Source organism: Oryctolagus cuniculus, chromosome 3 (genome assembly GCF_964237555.1).
Source record: "Oryctolagus cuniculus chromosome 3, mOryCun1.1, whole genome shotgun sequence".
Lineage (NCBI taxonomy): Eukaryota > Metazoa > Chordata > Mammalia > Lagomorpha > Leporidae > Oryctolagus > Oryctolagus cuniculus.
Window position 1 is genome coordinate 145,092,753 of NC_091434.1, and position 15,974 is coordinate 145,108,726.

General features: G+C 40.2%; 1 long non-coding RNA gene across 1 annotated transcript; it reads right to left on the reverse strand.

The window, feature by feature from the left end:
- Nucleotides 1-11,765: 11,765 nt before the first annotated feature.
- LOC127491849 (uncharacterized) lies at nt 11,766-15,211 on the reverse strand. The gene is made up of 2 exons (XR_007920788.2): nt 14,892-15,211; nt 11,766-11,902 (listed from the first exon to the last, which is right to left on the reverse strand). It is a non-coding gene; the product is annotated as an uncharacterized lncRNA (long non-coding RNA).
- Between the last annotated feature and the right edge of the window lie 763 nt (nt 15,212-15,974).

A 15,974-nucleotide genomic window follows, 5' to 3' on the forward strand; every position in this document is an offset into this window, starting at 1 on the left:
TGGCCCCTGTGAATAGGAAAGTGGCTCTTGAGAAAGCTGCTGGACTAGTCTCCACACACAATTGACTCAGTAGTCTAATAACTATCAGAGAGAAGAGCTGCATGTTAGCTGTTCTTAATATCTTAAACTGTTTCCAGCATTCTTTCAGATAATGCCAAATAACTCCACACACAAAGTCATTCAGTTTAAAAATCTACAGAAAGGTTTTGTAGCTAATTTGTATGGGCTGGGGACAGAGGGAGCAGGGAGGTCTGGGAAAGCCACTTTAATGAAATCTAAATGGTCATTGTGAATCTTATGTTCTAGATATTCATAAAATAAAAGATATTCATAAAAACAAATCATGTGTCAATCAAATAAAATTTGCCCTTATAAATGGAAATAGATCCTATAAGATGTATGTAAAGCGTACTTTAATTTCTTCAGTTCACATGTGGATCCTTTCATATCACAAGCATGTCTGCTAATGGCTGTATATGCCTACTTACGTTGATGTTTTTTATGTTCATAATCATGATCCTGACCCGTTGCACAGAACTGGACGTCGTTACATTTCCAAAGGCATTCTCTCCAGTACAGTGCCAATGTTAAGTTTAAATGAATTGCCATCAGTCTTTAATAATTCTAAAACGAGTGTGTTCCGAATTGTCAGCTTGTTCAACCAGTGAGTTTCATTGAATCACAGAATGAAAAGGTCCTTTTAAATTATGTGGTTTATGAACGAGTTTGTGAATCAGCGTCTCCTGGGGCAGTTTATAAAGAAAAGAAATATAGATCTCTAGGACATATGGAACACGGATGACAGCCCAGAGGATTAGGATTCTCATAAACTTCCTTAGATATTGCTATGCTGGTGGATCACAGCTGATTGGGAAAACTAAAAATAATTCATTCTTGTTAGCTTACCAAAGATAGGCAGTCTAAGGGAGGCAAAGTGACATCCTCAAAGTAATGAATCAGACCTGAGAAAAGATTCCAAATCGCTTAGCCTCTAATCCCATGAAATTTCCATGGACAAAGAAATAGAATTTCCTAAATTACCTAAAGAAGGTAAATTGCCTAAAAGAATGGAAAATGTATCAGTTTCTGTCATTTCAGTGTGATGTGTGTCTCTTAGAAATAAACTTGCTTGTTTCCATCTTTGGTTTTATTGGTCCAGATTCTGAGTATGTTTCCTATTGAGGCCATGCTAATAAATATATTACTCGTGAGAAGAGCAAGCATTTTACTGTCAGTAAATTATAATAATACCTTACTTTTCCATATTTCTCCAAGAAACTCAACACGCCATTTTCTTCACCTTTCAGCTTCATAGTTTTAGACACTGGATTTTCAGTGACATTGAGATGTAGCATTTATGTTCCAAAAATATATTCATGCGTTCTATAACACAAGATTTCCAAGACATAAGCAATCACCTTTTATTCTGTTGCAAAGCAAGGTGCAATGATATTGAATTCTAGACAAGTAAATGGATTCAACTAGAGCAGTCATTACATGAATCATAAATCAACACAAAGCAACCATGTAATGCTCTTGGTTTTTTGATATCTAAATAGCTGTGCATTAATATAGAAAGTAAAATCAATGCTGATCTTGATTAATTCCTGCCTGTTGATATCCCTGAGTTTCACCCTAGACCTCACTGATGATAATAAGCACTCTGAAACACTTACCTGATTCAGATTTCAGCTCTAAGTGTTTTTCATAGAACAACATTATAGGCCCTTAAAGAGTGACCTGTTTACAATGGTGATTATTTACCGTCATGCTGAATTGGAACTACAGCTCTCTCTGTTTACTGGTGCTAGCAAATGCCATTAAACTTTGACACAGCAAACAGTCCTATTTTTGTCATTGTAAGTTGTCTTCTAGAATACACTAGTTGGTGCATTTTTCTGCTCTGTAATGAAAAGTGAAGAAGTATGTGTTTGGTTGTTCAGTCATTGCTGTATGCTTTGAAGTCTTTTACTATGAAGACAGTAATCATTGTTCATGCCAAAGACTTAGCATCCTTTTGACACTCTCAGCTTTGCTCCTAAATAGCAGATTCAGAGCCAGTGAGACCTCTGCCCAGTGGGAGTAGGAACAGAGCATCTCTGGGGAGACCTAGCTCCAAAGGTCTGGATTATTTTGTAAGCAAGGATTTGAGCCACATTTGTACATTTGTTGATGATCTTAAATATCCAGTGCTATCTGCAGTCATCTTGAGATTTCTATTAAAAGGAGAGATAATATTCCAATTAACTCGAGGTTTAATTTTAAATAAGTAGTCAAAAGAGTAATTTACCAGGACACTTACTCACTGAGCGTTCTGGTTGCTTAAGTGATGAGATTACTATTCATGTAACAACAAACACTGAAATAAGTGGCTGAAAATTCTCATCCATGTTCTATGTTCCTTTAATACCCATTCAAGTTTTCTTATCTACCAACCTGCAGGATGGGTTCCTTAGTAGAAATGATTTAGCTGGTGCTTCTGTGGTTTTGTTTTTCCATTCTTATCACAATTGTTAGAAACACAGGCCAAAAAAATCAAGTAATCCATTCCTTTTTTTTTTAAGGTTTATTTATTTATTTGAAAGGCAGAGTTACAGAGAGGCAGAGAGGGAGAGAGGGAGAGAGGGAGGGAGGGAGAGAGGGAGAGAGAGGGAAGGAGGGAGGGGGAGGGGGAGGTCTTCCATCTGCTGATTCACTCCCCAGATGGCTGCAATGGCTGGAGCTGTGCCAATCCAAATCCAGGAGCCAGGAACTTTTTCCAGGTCTCCCAAACGGGTGTGGGGGCTCAAGCATTTGGTCATAGCAGACAGCTGGATCGGAAGTGGAGGAGCTGAGACTTGTAAGGGATGCCGGCACTGCAGGCGGCAGCCTCACTCTGCCACAGTGCCGCCTCCAAGTAATCCATTCTATTTGAATTATTTTGGGATATTTTATATTCTGTAGAATTACTTTGTTTCATCCATTTTGGAGGTATCATATACTGTTATTGGCTCTTTTTATTTTTTTAAAGATGTATTTTATTTAAGAGAATTACAGAGAGAGGAGGAGAGACAGAGAGATCTTCCATCCACTGGTTCACTGCCTAGATGGCTGCAACAACCAGGGCTGGGCCAGGTCATAATCAGGAGCCTGGAGCTTCAAGTGGGTATAGGGACTCAAGTGCTTGGGTCATCTTCACTGGTTTACCCAGGTGCATTAGCAGGGAGCTGGATTAGAAGTGGAGCAGCTGGGACTTGAACTGGTGCCCACATGGGATGTTGGTATCATGGGAGGAGGCTTAACCTACATGTTACAGTGCTGGCCCCTATTGGCTCTGCTTTAAAAGTATGTTTCTAAATGTGGAGTAAGTGAAAAAACATATTAACTATGTTTCAGATAGAAGGAATGATGATTCACATGCATACTGTGTCCAACATGTGGTTTTAGAAAATGATCATCATCCCCTTCGACATTTGTCTGTGATTCTGTGATTCTGAATTCCATTCTGTTTTCTCTCAGCTCAGAGGAAGTTAGATGATAAATTTGTGTTTAACCTTTTTTTGTCTTTTACTTTGCATGAACGACTGCATGTTGTTCATTGCCAAAGCAACACATTGTTTACTTTTGGCATGGTTTTTAAATAGCATTTACATTGCATACAATCATATCTGATTTGCTTTTTAATTTTATTACATATCAAGTTCCTGAAATTCACTCTCCTTGTTGTTTGAGGATGCAATATTTCCCTGTTGTGTGGTGTCAACACAATATGAATATATCACAATTTATTCTTTTGCTAATGTACATTCAGGTTGTCTCATAATTATTAGTTCTATTTTGCCTATTTTTATATAAATGTGCGTGTGCTGGGGTTCTGTAGGAGAAAGACTCACATGTGAAATTATTGGGTTACAGGTTCCAGTTTGTTCGAGTATGATAATTTGTTTTCCAAAATGCTTGAAGTGGTTGGTATTCACATCATAATTTTATAAAAGCTTCATTTACATCACATCATATTAACAGTAGATATTGTTAGAATTTATTATTTGCCAATATTATAGGTATGAAAATGTATTTCATGGTGATTTTAATTTTCCTTGCCTGATTAATTTTGAGGTTAAGTATCCTTTCATGTGTTTATTTTCTTAGGATTCCTCTTCTGGGATGTGCATCTTCATGACTTTTGTTGCTTTTCATTGTGTATGGTTTTTTGATGTCCTTATAAGATTTCATTATATACTGTGTGCGCTGCACTATCTTCTCCCAGTTTGTAACCCGAGTTTTACTTTATAGAATCCTTTGATAATACAAATTTTACTGTTACTTTGTGTGTGTGACTTAACCTCTTTTAACTTACCATGTAAAGATAACTTCTATGTTATCTGTTAAAAATTTTAAAGCTTATTTTTTCACTTTGAAGTCTGATAAGACTGAATTTCCTTTTGCATATGTGATATAAAGTAAAAGATTGATTTCACGTCTGCAGAAGGATAAACAGTAGTCCTAGAACCATTTCTCGAAAGCGTGATCCTTTCTCCATTGATCAATAAAGCAGGTTCTATCACACATCCCATTTCTAAACATATGCGGGGCTTTCTTCTGATAGAAAAGGAAGGCTGTCTTCACTCTTCCATTAATTTATGCCTGCACCGATATCACATTATCCTAATTACTATACCTTTATAATACTTTTTAACATTTTGTAAGGTAATTCACATATTTTTATCTCTTTCAAGAGTGTTTTATCTATTCTTGGGTCTTGTGCTTCCATGTACATTTTTAATAAAATTATGTATTTATTTGTGGGACAGACTGAGACGAGAGAGAGAGAGAGAGAGAGAGACTGACTCCCATTTCTGTCTCACTCCCCAAATATCTGCAATGGCTGGAACTGGTCTGGGAACTCAACCCAGGTTTCCCATTTAAGTGGCAGGGATCTGACTACTTGAGCCATCACTGCTGCCTCTCAGAGGAAACTAGAATCAGGAGCTGGAGCTGGGAATCAATCCCAGGTCCCCTGATACTCTGATGTGGGTCATGAACATCTCAATCAATGTCTTTTTCTTTTTTTAAAGATTTATTTTATTTATTTGAAAGACAGAATTACAGAGAGAGGTAGAGACAGACAGAGAGGTAGAGACAGAACATCCACTGGTTCACTCCTAGATGGCCTTGACGGCCAGAGCTGCGCCAATCCGAGGCTAGGAGCCAAAAGCTTCTTCCGGGTCTCCCACATGGGTGCAGGGGCCCAAGGACTTGGGCCATCTTCCACTGCTTCCCCAGGCCACAGCAGAGAGCTGGATGGGAGGAGTAACAGTCAGGACTCAAATCGGCACCCATATGGGATGCCAGCACTTCAGGCCAGGGCGTTAACCCACTATGCCACAGCTCCGGCCTCTCAATCAGTGTCTTAACCACTAAGTTAAAAGCCTCTTCCCTAAGTATATTTTTATTTACACTTTCAGATTCCACAGAAACAATTTATTTATCTGAAATGCAGAATACCAGAGAGACAGGGAGAGACACACAGATAGATATCTTCTACCTGTAGGTCCACTCCCCAAATGCCCACAACAGCTGGGTTTGGATCAGGCTGAAGCCAGGAGCCAGGAACTCCATTTGTCTCCCACAGGGATGGCAGGGACCCAAATACTTGAGCCATCATCTACTGCCTCTCAGGGTGCACATTAGCACAAAGTTGGATCAGAAGTGGAAGAGCCAGGACTCAAAACCAGATCTTCTGATGTGGGATGAGGCATCCCAAGCTGCTGTGCTAAAACCTGGCCCTCGTCTTTCCCAAGTTTTGATGACCTTGGCTGTTTTGAGGATTGTTGGGTGTTTGGTAGAACATCTCTCATTTGTCTGATTTTCTTTCATGATGGAGGAAGATTATGGAGATAGAAGACTCTTTTCATCACATCAGGTCAAGAGTACTTAGTCTTGGTGTATGACTTTTGGTCTTGTCGTTGATTTTCTGGCTGAATTAGTGCATGTTATGTTTCACAATTGTGGAGTTGCTCTTCCTGTACTTTCAAAATGGAGTCACTATGCATAACCCACCCTTCAGGAGGGGAGAATTATGCTTGCTCCAAAATTACATTTTCTAGTGGCTTTCTTTTTGTTTTGCTGGTGAATAGAAATTAGGGTTTTTTATAATAAGAAAACTTACTGAGCTCTCTCATTTCAATATTTCTCTATTTCTTCATTTGATATGGACAATAACAACATTTTCAGATAGTATCAGGTTGGGTTTTTTAAAATATTGATTTATTTTAAGTTACACAGAGAGGAGACACACACAGACACACACACACACACAGAGAGAGAGAGAGAGAGAGAGAAAGAAAGATCTTCCATCTGCTGGTTCACTCCCCAGGTAGCCACAATAAGCCAGCACTAGGCCAGGCTGGGCCAGGCAGAAGCCAAGAGTCAAAGGCCTACCTCCCATGTGGGTAACAGGAGCCCAAGGACTTGAGCCATCTTCTACTGCTTTCCCAAACTGTTAGTAGGGAGCAGGTTAGAAGAAGAGCAGCAGGTACTCAAACTGGCACCCATATGGGTTGCTGGCATCAAAGGCAGAGGCTTTACCCACTGTGCCACAATGCCAGCCCTTAGTTTGGTTCTTGCATTCTGATACTTACTAGTTTGTATTGCCTTAGTTGGCCAGATGACCCGGGACAGTTCTTCACAGAAGTGTAGGTATTGGATATCCTTGTATTTTTCCTGATCTTGCTATCAATCTGCTTTAGTTTACAGTGAACCAAGATGCATCATGTACTCAAGAATTTAGCAGAAGCAAATTGGGAAAAAAACAGATTTTTAAACCAAATGTGTTATGTCACAGCCATTAAAAACATTCTTTCCTTCCCCAAATTCAGTCTTATTAGCATCAAATTCTGGCTGTTACCCAAAATATCACCACAAACAAACATTTTTAAAAAGGATTTATTTATGTATTTGGAAGGTAGAGAGAGAGAGAGAATCCTCCATTTGTTGGTTCACTCCTGAAATGGCTGCAGCACCCAGGTCTGGGGGCAGCCAGGCTCCTGGAACTCCACTTGGTCTCCCACAAGGGTTGCAGGGATCCAAGCACTCAGACCATCTTCCACTGTTTTCCCAGGTGCATTAGTAGAGAGCTGGATTAGAATTGGAGCTGCCAAGACTTGAGCCAATGCTTTGATATGGGATGTCAGTGTTGCAAGTGGTGGCTTAACTCCCTGCACCACAATGCCAGCCCCCATAGATCAGTTTTTTAACACAGCTGGATCATATACCTCTCCACTTTTTGAATCCATTGTCTTCCGCACTCTTATGTGTTACCTGGATCTCCTCCCTTCACTGCACCATTCTCTCCTGCATATGCTGAGGTCCATCCTGCAATAGTTTCTTCTTCTGTGTCTTCTTCCTTCTCTCTACTCTCTCCTCCAGGGATAGCCACTATTGCCTTTTCTTATATTTGCCATTGTATTTACATTTACTTAACTCTTTCCAAACTGTACACATTTTACTGCCTGTGAAATTGTTGACTGTATATACTATTTTTTTAAAGATTGTATTTTTTTTATTTATTTGAAAGGCAGAGTTATATATAGAGAAAGGCAGAGACGGGGTGGGGAGGGAAGAGAAGGAGAGAGGGAGTGGGGAGAGGAAGAGGGAGAGGGAGAGATCTTCTGTCTGTTGGCTCACTTCCCACATGGCCTCAAGGGTCAGAGCTGGGCTGGGCTGAAGCTAGGAGCCAGGATCATCATCTGGGTCTCCCACAGGACTGTAGGAACCCAAGCATTTGGACCACCCTCCACTATTTTCCCAGGCACATTAGCTAGGAGCTAGATAGAAAGTGGAGCAGCCAGGAAACTGTTGAAATCTTTACTTAATATATGCTAAACTGATCTTCTGTATATAAAGAGAATTGAAAATGAATCTTGATGTGAATGGAAGGGGAGAGGGAGCGGGAAAGGGGAGGGTTGCGGGTGGGAGGGAAGTTATGGGGGGGGAAGCCATTGTAATCCATAAGCTGTACTTTGGAAATTTATATTCATTAAATAAAAGTTAAAAAAAATAAAAGAAAGTGGAGCAGCCAGGACTCAAACTAGCACCTGTTTGTGATGCTGACATCACAGGTGGTGGCTTTACCTGCTATGCTACAGAGCCAGCACTTAAATATAATATTTTTAGTCAAACAGATCCAAGAACCAAACTCTGTTTTCCCTCTCCAAATCTTTCCTTCCACCTCACCCCCCAAGCCCCCGGCATTGAATTGATTCCACTCTTCTTCTCACATTTACTGGGTTGAAAACCTCGAGGTCATTTTTGACTTCTCCCTTTCATGCATGAAAGAAAATCATTGAGTGCATGTGAACTATGCTACTGGACTAGACACTGCTGATCTAGAGATGAGTAAGACACATGCTCTTGCTGTGTGGACAGCTTGCAGACCAGTAAGCATCTCTTACCCTTTTCAAGAAAGAAGTCTGAAGTCTAATATTCACAACACCTTCCTGTTTACTTCATGCTTCTAACATCCCCACTATGATCCAAACCTGCCTTCAGTCTATTTTGGCTTTCCTAACAGATGCCCTGCATGAGATCCACAAAATCAATCATCTTTTCTTTAAAAGCTGTGGCTCTAGTCCTAGTTCTCTGTTCTTAAAACATTTTCAGCTGGTGCCTGAAATTTCTGATATCCTCTTTAAAGTGATACCAATGCTGCTTTCTGAGCGTGTATCATCATTTCCATCTTAAATGTCCGAATTATATTCGTCAGATTTGCAGTCGGTATGACATGGCAGTAAAACATAATTTCAGATGATTCTTTACCTTATTCAAGAGATTTTTTTTCCTCGAAAATAGGGAGGGGAAGAGAATATGAGAGAATATCAACTTTTTAGGTTTTCTTCAGTAATACATTAATCTGCTCGCAATGTTTAACTCACTAATCCAAGTAAGGGAAGTCGGAAAACTGTTTTTTTAACCTTGCCTGACCTATTGTACTCTCGTGGGAAAGCACATTTTACGTGTTTGCATGCCTGTAAAACAGTAATCATAAAATGCCTGATTCTTGACTATCAACAGGTGAATTATATTCATTGTAGATAACCTTGATTTGAAATTCTGGTTGGCATAATTACACAGAATAGTAGAAACTATCTTTAACTAAATTATACACTAACGCTTATTTACTTTTTCTCCAAGTGTTTTGTTGTCTAGCAAGAGCACTTTGATATAAAACATAGTAATGTTTTCACATTTCTAATGAATTCTCATAATCAGTTATCTCTAACTTGGCGAGAAGATCCAGGATACGAAGTGTCTTCAAGAAAAAATTAAGTATGCTTTCTCATCTACATCAGTTTTCTTATTTAACAAAAATGCCTTGATGTTTAATGATGTGTCTGCCAAACTATAGATTTTTTCCCCAAATATTTATTTATTTGAACGGCAGACTGAGAGAGGGAGAGGGAGACACAGAATCTTCTATCTGCTGATTCATTCCTCAGATGGCCACAATGGCAAGGGCTGGCCCAGGTCAAAGCCAGGAGCCAGGAGCTTCATCTGCACCCCTCACATGGGTGGCAGGGGCCAAGTACACTTTTCCCAGACCATTAGCATGGAGCTAATTGGGAACTGGAGCATCTGGGAACACCAATGGGTGCCCATATGGGATGCCAGCATCAATGGCAATGGCTTTACCCCCTCCACCACAATGCTGGCCCCAGGAATTCAGTTTATCTGCTGCTTCCCAATGTGTGTGCTAGCAGGAACCTGGAGTTGGGAGCCAGAAGAAGGAATCAAATCCATGTATTTAATTATGGGATGTGGACATGTTAACCACTGGGCCAAATGCCCACCCCAAGAGCCTGACTGCCTTTGAATTAGTAGCTGGTCCTTAATCTGAGAAGTGATGTTTAAAAAAAAAAAATTAGTTTGAAAAAAACTAAGAAGTATTTTCCAAGAGAACAAGAGAGGCATAAGACTTAGGCCATCATGTCCTTTAGGCCATATTCAAGAAACTGGGAGTTCTTTGGGGCATACAGAGGACAGGAATGATAACTTCCAATTATTTAGTAGAAAATATCTCTTCAAATTTGAGAACTCCAGAATCAGCTTTAGAAATCAATGCCATATTTTGGTTTATAAAATACTAAAGGCTTTCTCAGCAGCGAATGGTCCAGTAGTGGGATCCTAGTACCAAGAAGGAGTGACAGAAACATTGGGGTGGGGTGGAGAGCTGTATTCTCAAGGCCTGAGGAGTTTTCAATCCCTAATTCAAGTGACATTAGGAAATGATGAGGTCTACAAATAGGACAGGGTGAATTCTTTGACCTGACCTCGGCAACCTACACTTTCTATCCTCCAATCAGTAAGAAGCAGTTAAACACATGGGTGTTAAACAAAAAATTCAAACAATGCATATTATAAACAAACTAGTCACACATTTCAGCTTGTTTTTTTGCATCCAAATGAACTTATCTTCAACTTCAATTTGTCTATGGACTCATGGAAAACATCCTGGTATGTGTTCGAAATGGTGTGGATCGGAACTGACCTAGTTTGGAGAGTTTCCTTTCGAGAAGGAATTATGTGAAGGTCAGAACTTAAAACACAACAATAATAAAAAGGCTACCAACAAAGGAATGTGCACTTCGCCACAGTGTACTCCTTGGCTTCACCTAGCCAAGCCCTGAGGCAAAGCCAAGCCCTTCAGCTCCTGAGCCTCTGCTGCAGGCCCTGCCTTCCACACTCAGGATTTCTTTGAGTTAGGACAACGTGATCCTAGAAATCTTTTGTTCTGGCTCCAAGGAAGACATTCTGCAGCTTAGACTGTCAACTTGCAGGTGCATATTAAGACAGACAGCTTCAATCTTCTCATTCGATTGCTGTTTATAGCCCTTGTGTATTTTCGTGCTAGACTCTGGTCTTTTTAGTTTTTACTTGTTGAACTCTTTATTTAGTGGAGCCATTAAGCCTTTGACTATAAGGCCAATTAAAATATGTTATCTCAAAAAAGTAATAAGTGAAACATTCTGTTGATGTAATAAAGAAAAGATGGAAGATTCAGAAATTATTCAAAGCTATTCAGCAGCCTTATAGGAACAAAGAAGCCCAGTAAACTCTGGTTTAGTTTGGTTTTTAAATAATTTTGTCCCGCCTAACTTTGTCTTTAGTAAAGATGTATCTTTCTAATCAGGGCAAAGTAGTCGCCAAGGTCATAAGAGCTTTAAGATCCTCTTGCTGAGTTTTTTTTTTTTTAATGTAATATCAGAGCTCAAAATCAAATATAGGCCCTGAACCATATTAAGAATGTGATTTTCCCTATCGATCACTCATCTACCTGAAAATCTCATTTGTCTTTTTTGTTTTGAAAAAATCTGTTTATAAAAAGTTTCAAAGCCCCACACTGCTGCACGACTCTTCCTCTCAGTTTCATCTCTCATTTTCCTCTTGAACCACAATGTGCCTTTGAACCCACTTCCCTGGGACCTCAGTGACGTTTCACCTTTGCAAGGTGGCTGCATCTCCTCCTCCTGACCCCAGCTCTCCTCGGATGCCTGGCTCGTGGCGCCCTCTCCCACCGTCCATCGGCGCAGGCTCTCACAGTGAAGCTGGTGCTTGCTGATTCCCTTAAGTGGCTTCCAAACCTCAGTGTTACTTGCAACTTCTTTTAAAAATATTCTGAAGGTTAATTACTTATACTCAAATGATACATGAATATTCTGTAGCATTTCAGATAGTTTTGCAAGGTTTGTTACCAACAACAACAAAACCAAAACACTACCAAAACACCATTCCAGAAAATTCTTGGTTGTTTCTTATTGGAATTTCTCGCCAGATTGATAAATACCATGCAAATATATTCATATCTTCACTTTTCTTGATTTTTTGTTTCTTTCCTTTCAGTTTTACATTGTCAGCTGTTGACTTCCTACAGAGGAAGAGAGAGGACTTTATTACCTTAACTTGTCCCATCTACCTTGCAGTACATCACTTCCCTGTATTCCTTCAAATGTTGTTGAATATATTAGATAATCTTTAGATTCAAGTGTTTGCATTTTTATGACCATGTGCTGATATTCAGAGCTGAGTAATGTAGTGTACTACACTTTTATATCTTTCCTTGCATACTTTTCATATTTTCCTTGTACAATATTTCTTCCCCTTGGATTAATCTCTCTCTCTCTTTCTCTCCTAATTTCTATGTACCTGTGACTACTGTTTTTTTTTTTTCAAAGACTTATTATTTATTTGAAAGTCAGAGTTACAGAGAGGGAGGGAGGGATGGATGGGGAGAGAGAGAGAGAGATTGATTGATTGATTTTCCATCTGCTGGTTCACTTCCTAGATGGCCTCCAAGGCCAGACTAGGCTGAAGCCAGGAACCATGAGCTTCATGCGGGTCTCCATGTGGGTGGCAGGGCCCAATCACTTGGGCCATATTCTAATGCTTTATCCAGGCCATTAGCAGGAAGCTGGGTCAGAAGTGGAGTAGCCAGGATGTGAACTGGTGCCCATATGGGATGCCAGTGTTGCAGGCTGTGGCTTGACTCACCATGCCACAACATTGGCAGCACCCATAATGACTTTTCTCCCAAAACTCCCTGTCCTAAGTGCAGGTCATATTACACATCTCTACACAGTTCCTTTTTTTATTCTCCATAGTTATAAACCTTTCTCTTTCCTCAAACTGTCTGCTCCTTCCTCAAACTGTCTGCTTGTAGGGTCATATCCTTGACACCCATATGGGAGACTGAGATGGTGTTTCTTGCTTCTGGCTTCAGTCTTGCCCAGCCCTGGGAGATAAACCAGCGGATAGAAGTTATTTCTCTATTCCTCCCTCCTCCCCCCTCCTTCCCTTCCTCCCTCTCTCCTCATCCCTCCACCCCCTTCCCCCTCCCTTCTTCCCTCCCTCCCTTTCTGCCTTTGTAATAAATAAATAACTACATCTTAAAAAGAAGAGAAGGCTTATGACTTAGCACCATACAGTCAAGAAGATCAACCATACTAAGAAAGTATAACCTCTGTTTCCACCTAGACCACCCCCCTCCAATTCCAGTAGATAAGCTTGCTCTTATCCAATATACGATCATTTCTCCATTGCTCTGGGTCCCATCCCTTCAGCAGGGCAGACAGTTGCATGTCCAGATAGTTTCAAGGCCATCTCTTACTCTTTATTTCCTTTTACCTGCCTTAGTCCAGCATCCATCATCCTTTGCCTAACCATGCTGTGGCCTCCTCAATGGCCTGATCCTCTCATGCTGGTTTCACTCGCACTCAACCCCATCTTGACCACCAGGTGGATTTCCCAGAACACATGTTGGGCTAGGTGACTCTCTTGCCTAAGAAACTCCGCTTCACATGGATGGCAAAAAGCCTGTTCTCCAACATATCATGCAAGGCCAGTTGTAATACAGCCTCTGTCTGCCTCTCCCAACATGTTTCTTTTAAAATTGTCAAACAGTTTTTTGAAAAAGTGAGATAATATTTGCATACGGTGAAATGCCCAGTAGCATTCAATGTATTTTGATAAACATGTACATTCATGGGACACAGTTTTCAAACTTCAGCTCCTAGAATAACCAGGAGCTTTCCTCAAATTTGCAAAATTCTTTGGTACTTCCTCACATGCACCTGCCTTTTCTCCCTAGACCTGGAATATTTCCTTCTGTCACCTGCCGCAAGGCACCTGGCCAAAGTTCTTTCTGGGAATCCTGTCCATGTTCTAGTTTTGCTTTTATAATTAAACCATAAATGTCACAGCACCCACAAAGCTTTATTGTCCTTATTAATCTAAGGTTTCTATTCTCTACCAGACTGCACTCCTTCCTGGGTAGAGTCTGTTTTCAAATTTTTCTGTGAATAGTCAATCCTTAGTACCAAGTAGGCACCTAATGAGTATTTGTGAATGAAGGTACAAAATAAAGACTGAATATATATTTTTAAAAGAGGGTAATTCATGGGAATGGAGCAGTGGTTAAGGGCAGTGACTGGGGAAACTGACTACTTGGGTACAAATGAAGGCTCATCTGTGTGTACTCTGGGGTGGGGTTTGGCCAAAGTTACACAACCTAAAGGTGACTCAGCTTCCCAATATGTAAAACAGGCACGTTTATTGCATCTGTGTCTTAGGTTGTTATAAATTCCAAAATTCTAAATTCCTTTAATAGAGCCCAGAACACTTTCTGGCTCTGAGTAAGCATTCAGCATTATTTCTATTACTGTTCAAGTGACTAATTATTAATGAATTATAGTACATTTCACACCAATAAAATGTTACATTGAAGAAAAGTTAAAATTATAGCTAATCCAAGCATGACTAATTAGTAGATCTTAGAGAAATTTAATTTGATCAACTGGGAATACTTCACAGAATCTTTTATAGACATTAAGAAGAAGGCATTGGAATATCACAATCTAAGTACAGGTGTTTGGCAGTTGAGATGCCATACTTGGGACACCCACAGCCCTTATCTTAGTGCCTGGGTTTGTGACCCAGCTCAACTTCTGATTCCAGCTTCCTTCTTTTTTTTGACAGGCAGAGTGGACAGTGAGAGAGAGAGACAGAGAGAAAGGTCTTCCTTTTGCCGTTGGTTCAACCTCCAATGGCCGCCGCGGCCAGCGCACCACGCTGATGCGATGGCAGGAGCCAGGTGCTTCTCCTGGTCTCCCATGCAGGTGCAGGGCCCAAGCACTTGGGCCATCCTCCACTGCACTCCCTGGACACAGCAGAGAGCTGGCCTGGAAGAGGGGCAACCGGGACAGAATCCGGCGCCCCGACTAGGACTAGAACCCGGTGTGCTGGCGCCGCAAGGCGGAGGATTAGCCTAGTGAGCCGAAGTGCCAGCCCCAGCTTCCTTCTAATGTACACTCTCGGAAGCAGCAGGTGATGACTCAAACACTTGAACCCCTGTTACTCACTAGGAGACTCAGATTGAGTTCTGGGTTGCTGACTTCTGCATGGGCCATCCTCAGCTGATGGAGGCATTTGGGTAGTGTACCGTGATTGAGAACTCTGTCTTTTGTCAGCTTCTCTCTGTGCTTCTCTCTGCCTTTCAAAAATAAAAATAAAAAAATAAAAATCAGAGTCCTTACACTGCTGAAAAGAGTAATTCCAGGACACTAGAATCAAACATCGTTCATATCTGTTTATAAGAACATTTCCTTTTATCACTATTATTGTTTTTATGGTTATTTCACTACCTAATACATCAAAATGAGCTTAGAAAATAAAATTTATACCCATGGTATCAGTGCTGGGGATCAAGACCTAGGGCAAAACGACATATGCTGAGCCAAACTTCTGGAGTTCAGAGGTACATCACAATAGATTAGGTTTAAACAAATGAGAAAGATAAAGTTGGGAAAGTGAAGCAAGAAGAATGTGCATGTTTGAATACAGATGAGACTGACTTAGGATGCTTTCCCCAAAGACAGGCTGATTGGATGTGAGTTCTTGGATTGCCCAAATCTGGTTGTAGCTTGTTTCTCAAAATAGTTCTTTATAAAAACTACAAACTATAACCATTGGAAAAATAATGAATTGGCAGACCAGTCAAATGGAAAATTATCAATCAAAATAATTTTCCTATTTAACACACAATGGAAGTTTGCCACAAGGTATTTTCATGTCTGTTCAACTAAAAATAAAATCAGATGGAGACTGGAGTTAGTTTTTCCCTAGTAAAAGCAGAATCTTGAGATTCTTAAACACTGTTGCTTTATTTCTGCCCTCTGGTGGTTGAAACTATTGTTGTTCTTACAGCCTGGGATGATGCATTGATTCTTTGTATGCACATGTTAGTAATATACATTGCCTCCCAGGGAATCATTTGCCATAAATGAATCTGGCATACATTTCAATACTTTATCTTGTACATGGAAAATGGGATATATTTTCTTTTTCTGAATTCTTCAGTCAAAATTTATGATGACTTTTTAAATTATTTACACAGAACTTTTTTGTTTTGAATTCTACAGTATCACTTTTGGAATGCAGCTTTT